This window comes from Poromitra crassiceps (assembly GCF_964638095.1).
Source record: "Poromitra crassiceps genome assembly, chromosome: 1".
Taxonomy (NCBI): Eukaryota; Metazoa; Chordata; class Actinopteri; order Beryciformes; family Melamphaidae; genus Poromitra; species Poromitra crassiceps.
The window spans coordinates 126,540,370-126,547,307 of record NC_139623.1 but is presented as its reverse complement, the minus strand read 5'-3'; positions in this window follow the sequence as shown (position 1 = coordinate 126,547,307).

The following is a 6,938-nucleotide window of genomic DNA, read 5'->3' as shown; positions in this document are numbered from 1 at the left end:
CCAACTAGTGGATGTGCGTAAGTCTCTGGATGCTTATATTCTGACAGCAATCACTGAAATAGAGTTTGGTCAGTAACTTGGAACCCCCAACCCCCCGCTGTCCTCTCTCACCTGTAGTTTTGCATGCAGGGCGGACATATCTTTGCAACCATAACTCGTAGAGACTCACGGATGGCACCGTTGGATTCGGGGTGAACAAATACATATTGCTGCACAGGCATCTGACCTTCCATTTCCCAGAAACATTTCAACATTTCTCTGATTGGATAGTGGGAGGTCGACGCCAATTTGTATCCAATCACAGAATTGTTGACATTTTCTGGGAAACGGAAGGTCAGATCGTGATGCCTCTAAAAAAATATACGTATTTTTTCTACATATGTATCTTTTGATGCATGACACATTTATGTCATATATGTATTTCTTCACCCCGAATCCACCACTGCCATCCGTCAGTCTCTATGAGTTGCGGTTGCAGAGATATTATGTCCACCCTGCCTTCAGGACTACGGGGGGAAGGGGTTTAACTTGGGGGTTCCAAGTTACTGACCAAACACTATTTCAGTGATTGATGTCAGAATATAGAGCCATTTAACACTTAAAGTGCCAAATAGTAGCTTCCATAGTTGTCTATTCAGTGGAAGGACTAATTTCAAATTTAGAGATTGTGGGGAGAACCCTGAAAGCCATGTATTGCACTCACTTTTATCTCCTTGATCAATGCAGTGGCATCTTCACCCAGGTGATCAATTAGACATCTGCTTATGACTTCTCTCCTTTGTTGGATGGGGCAGTCACTCTGTTAACTCATTCTCTGCCAAAGACGTACCCGGACGTACTTTTAACAATGGCGTTCTGTGCCAAAGACGTACTCGGACGTACTTTCATGTTTTGGGTGTTTACATTACATCAGACACTTTCCCAGCCTGTGACATTGTTTCAAGTCAAACTGATAAAAGGAACCCGCTAGTTTAGTATTTATGGGTGGAGCCTGTGGTCGAAACAGAGTCCGACCCAGAGTTCTCGGATGGTGAGGAAGACGCCGGCGTTTTTGTTGTTGCTCCACGACGGAGCGCCAGGGCGACGAAGGCTCCCCTTCACAGCGTTCTGATCCGTCTGACACAGATGAATCGGAGGAGGAGAAATGGGTGCCACTTGGAGAGAGCGATGACGATGGTAAAAAGTAGCCTATTTTTTGTATCGCGTTTGAGATGAAATGATCACACACAGCCGTCTGTGTCACATAAACATTTCAAAGTTTACAGCACTAACGTAGCTATTGTGTGATCTTCTGTGCTAACGTTAGTTATGAGAGGTAACCTGACAGCAGGTAACGTTACAGCACTCGTTATTCCTGTGTGTGTGTGTGTGTGTGTGTGAGAGAGAGAGAGAGAGAGAGAGAGTGTGTGAGTGTGACCACATAAGGGTTCGTTCCATTTGTTTATGCTTTTATCAAGCTAAGCTAAAAATCCACATGGCAACTGTAAAAGTAAATTATTTATTTGATTTTGTGCACATATTTATCATACTTTCATATTTTGTGTTTTCAGACTCCGAGTCGATGGAGGCGCAGTCCAGTCCTAGTCCCAGTCCTGTGTGTAGTCCTACACCACCTATTTCGGAAAGACCATGTCTCGAAATAGGTTCCAACTTATTCTGAGGTTCTTCCATTTTACTGACAATACTGTAGCAAGGAGGCTGCGGCCAAGCCTCATCTGTCAAGAAACCCCAGGGGCCAGACTCTCTCTCTCTCTCTCTCTCTCTGTAGCCGCTCACTGGGCGGGATGGACCGACACAGCTCCCTCAAATACATTCTCTTATTTTTTATTTATTTATTTGGGAAAACAAATACTGTATATGTCTGATGTGTCACTGAGGCAAAAAATAAAAGGCTCAAAAGAGAGTTCTGCTTGAAACGGTGTCCTTCACTAAAAACCTCTTTTTCTCCTATTTCTCTCCCAAGGAGGGCATTTTAGTGAAAACAAGCTAACTTCCACTGCTTGTAACTAAACAAGGAAACATGGTAGAGTTTCAGTTTTTTACAAGGGGTAAGAAGAGAGTCTCTGCTTTATTGTGAGATATGTTGTGTAATTTTATTCCTAGCACAGAATATTCTGTGGGTCCTGGAAGATCAGGAAATATGCTCAAAATCCTGGCACTGGGAGCACACAGACCGAAATGACCCTGGCAGAGAATGAGTTAAGGAGAAATTTTATTTTAATAGCTGACAAGATGCAATACTCACTATAGATCAGGTGTTCAAAGTAGGAGGGGGGCCTCCAAACAGTTACAGGGGAAGCTTAGTGAATGGAAGAGAAAAATATTAGGTTATTATTAGCGTACTCATCAAAAGGAGATCACATAAAATAGCCTAAATGTGTGTTTTGGTGAAAGAGATGGTCCACAGATAAAGTAGTCTGTCGGGATTTTAGCATTTTCCCAATTTTTCCACAGTCAGAAACTAAGAAAGAGAGAGAGAGAGAGAGACAGACAGAGTTTGATTGCAATTCCATTGAATGGATTTGAATGATTGGGATGATTTATTATTTTTGGTTTAATCTGCATGCTTGTTCAATTGACACCTGTCAGTGATATTCAGGCCTACATTACCTTTCTGTGAATTAATACACAAGATTAATTGGTCATGTAAACACTAAGTACTTAGCTACATGACCAATGAATCTTGTTTATTAATTCTTGTTAGTGTCTCCTAAAGATCAATATATCAGCTTCAGGTCTTCTAAGGTTAAACCTTTCGTTTGTTTTAGAATCAGCATCTTTGCAGAGAAGTTGACTCAATGTGAAGCAATAATAACTCTAAACAGCTTTCATGTGTAATTTGGATAGGCCTATCTCCATTGACTGTATATATTAACCGTATCGCACAACACCATCACATCATATACCTGTAAAAACATCTGTGATTTGTTGCAATTTGGGTTCTTTTGTTGACTGGAAATAAATGTTTTTGCAGTGGGGAAACGGGGGCGGGGGGGCGGACAAAAGAAAAGATGGGAGGAGGATTTACTGTGGACTCAATTAAAACTCTGCGAAACAGTGGGAGCTGCCGTGCCAGCAGAGAGAGATGGAGAGCTTGTCAACAGATCGTCTGTGGTGCCCCAACGACCCTCCGCGTTATGGGATAGGTGAAGGTGCACTGCAAGTAGGCTACAATGTCCAAGTTTCCTCAATTAAGTTGTCATTAACCCCTCTTTGCGATGTGATAAAAGTTTCTCAGTGAATTATAGTTGATTGCCTCACTGAATAATCTGCTGCTTACCCAATTTTAGCAGCAGAATTTGATGTCCTGGCGTGGCATGTCCATGCGTTATGACGTATCCAAAAGGAATTCCTCTGCACTGCGCTGTGCAGCACAAAGATTATGGTGCGCTCAAGCGCAGCGGGGTATTTCAAGAGGTTATTTTAAAAGCTCTTAGCAAAGTAATTGTGTGCATGCTGATGATAGGAGCATGCCATCTGTGTCCCCGCATTTTGCGCGGCACGCCTGGTTTGGCATGTGGCACACCTACACCATGGATGTCCAGTACAATTCTAACAGGCATACAGGTAATAGCGCGGCAGGGAGAATACAAACACGCTTGTGCACGCCCCTAATTTACATTGCAGTGGCGTTAAACGAGCGCAAAACCAGCACTAACACAAAATTACCGATTTTGCGATGATAGGACCCTAGGCCTCTAGTGATTGGTTAGGGAAAAACAAACCCTCCTCCCCCATGGAATTCGTTGAAGAATGGAGGCAATGTCAGACTAGAAGATGGAAATGGAGTATAACTAGTTGACATTTCATTCTGAGAGTTTTTTTTTTAAATTAACTAATACACAAAGGAGTAACCTGAAATACCTGCCATAGAGGATTCATTTCTACACGATGTCTCTCTTTTTTTTGATCCAGGGCATTTTCACATTCCCTCCATCATTGCACATTGCCTCCACATCCACCACGTGATGTTATAACGTTATATGGGGCAGAAATAGCCGATATACAGGCGAAAATAAAAAGCTAGATTGGCAATGTTCTACTCATTACTGCTGTGTGTGCTGCACGTGGGAAGACCTGTCCAAGCGGTGCCGCGTCTATGTGCCGACAGACCGCAGTGCCGACAGTCCGCAATGCCGATAGCCCACAAGCAGAACCAGCTGAGCGAGGCGGTGTGCAGCGTGTCGGGGGACCGGCTGCCTCTCCCAGCCCCCATGCCTAAACCTAACCTCCCGCAGACCCTAACCCTCAACCTAACCTCTCCCACCCCCCACGCGTAAACCTAACCTCCCCTAGACCGTACTTCTTCCACAATGTGGATGTACATCCCATGCAATAGTGTACCTGTAATTCCACATGTTTCATGATCTCCATTTCATTGAAGGGGGATCTACATTTGACTAAGGGTCGAAATAGTTTAAAACTGTAATATATAGTGTATGTATGTCTATCAAATAAAGATTTCAAGGGAGGACACTGGCTCATGAGGTAATCAGGTGTTCTTGGATGTACCACCCTTCGCATTGCAGATTTGATGCCATCCCAAGGGACATTTCTCTCAGTGCAATGTGCAACGGAAACTGGCCTATCGCTACAATTAGATACTTTGACATTATACTGTGTTTCATGAACTGGCCCTCTCTATCTAATACAATCAATGAGACAAAACTTAAAGGATGCATTTCCCTAAACCTAACCTCTCCCACCCCCCACGCCTAAACCTAACGTTGGCATTGCGGGCTGTCGGCACTGCGGGCTGTCGGCACAGCAGGTGGACGCCGTCCAAGCGGACTCTGCAGTGAAGCCAAGCTGAGCGCTTTCACTTCAAAGCCGCAAGGCAACCTGTGTTAACTCGGTACTCCTGCCGTGGCTTTCTCTAGCCTACATGATCTCTCAGTACCGTGCTGACAGCCATGCACCTACCTCTGGACCAACGCAAATATTTTCTGCCAACGGGGAATAATGAACTAGCCTACTTTCGCGCCCATTCAAACTGATTAACCCCAACAGAAAACACGGAAATGCAGAAAGCAGCAGCCTAACGTTAACCAGCAAGACCTCGTGTAGCAGCACGAATAAAATGTTGGAATTAAGCCAGTCACACAAGGCAAATTCGTTTTAGCAAACAGTGGCTTGAATATGTTTAAAGTTACTTACATTGATGTGCAGCAAGATGAAAATCTTCAGTGACAAAACGCTTCAAGCAGCCCCTCAAAATGTCTGCTGTCCATGTGGTCTGGGCTCTCAACAGATAAATGATGTCACTTCCGCCACCTTACGAAAATGTTTAAGCAATATGACCAATAAATCTAGTTCTTAACATTATAATTTTTTTATTGAAACATACAATAATGATTACAAATATTTAATCAATGTAATCTGTCATTAAAATTTAGTTTAGTTAGATTAGTTGGCGTTTTACTAATGGATTATGATATGATCAACTCAAATAATAACAATATTGATTAAGAGTAATTTTTTTGGGTGAAGTTATTATAATACTGTTATATTTACTCGGTCAATGAATTATTTTTGTGAGTGTGGTGCTGAAATTGTACGGAGGAGAGCTATAGACACACATCACTTTGGTTTAAACAGTCTGCTTTTCGTGGTGAATTGAACTTTCGGCCCTAATTCAAGGCTAATTTTTTTTCTCAATTGTAGCAATCCACAAAATGGAAACCACGGAGAAGTGAAATTTGCAGTGAGAGAGAGAGAGAGAGAGAGAGAGAGAGAGAGAGAGAGAGAGAGAGAGAGAGAGAGAGAGAGAGATGCACCCATGCACATACTGTATGAGCAGACAATGGATCTGATCACTTATTTAGTGATTTAGTTATTTATTTAGGCTATTTAATGAGGGTCTGTGTCTGTGTCAGTGAAGGACAGGAGCCAGCACCTGTTCTGGTCACGGGGCGGGCTGGCAAGCGTGGTGGGCTTAAGGGGGTCATTCTGGTCAGTGTGGTCGCTTCACGAAGCGGCCAACTACCAGGGTGACCTCAGCCACCGGCCTATTGAGGTTTCACCCCAAATCTGTTCACTCGTGAACGGAGGAAGGGTGAATTTCTACCAATTGTACGCCGACACTGGACACGCCCACCTCCACCCAGCTTACAGGCACCCTGTGAGTGGCGTGATTGTGGCCTGTGGGTTGCTCTACAATGAGCGACTCAAGGCCATGGCCCACAGAGCGAACCTCTACATGGACCACGCAGAGGGTCTGAAGGAGAAAACGTGTGTGCAGGTGAAGGCTCGGGTGGAGGTAGTGCTGTTGTTCGAGGGTGCTGTGGTGCCCCCCATCCTCGACCCAGCTGCCCTCTTCAACACCCCCAACCTCAGGCGCCTGCTTGAGGCCCGCCCGCTGCTCCTGCCCTTTTGTGACCTCTGTGTGCAGGGAATCCAGACGGTCCTTCAGGCCGTCATGACCCTGCTCACGGAGAGGCTGCGGAGGCTCTTTGTGAGCAATGGCCACATGGGTGGCTTTTACGCGGCCTGGCAGGCCTACCAGGCAGAGCTGGCACTGGAGGAGATATTCTATGGGTGTCCAGTCTGGCACACAGACGCCCATTACTCTGCCAGCCTGGGCACCAGCACCACATCACATAGGAGCCTCACATATGAGCGGCAGTTCATAGGGCTGGCTCCCTCCTCCAGCGCCAGCTCTGGCCTCTCTCCACCTCCCCTGGAGAACTGGGTTGTGGACCCCAAGATGAAACAAGGGATCAGCAACCTGTTTGTTTGGCAGACAGTCTGGGGGCTGTCCCAGGAGTGCTCGGGGCCCAGATGCTGTTCACCCTTTTGAAAGATGTGTATGACATCACCCGAACAGCCAGCCTGTCCAGCCTGCAGGGGAGGGAGGCCCCGGGTACACTTGTGGGGGCCCGGAAGTTCCGGGAGTTTGCGGAAAACATAGTGGAGAAGGCAAACTACTTCGCCCGCCC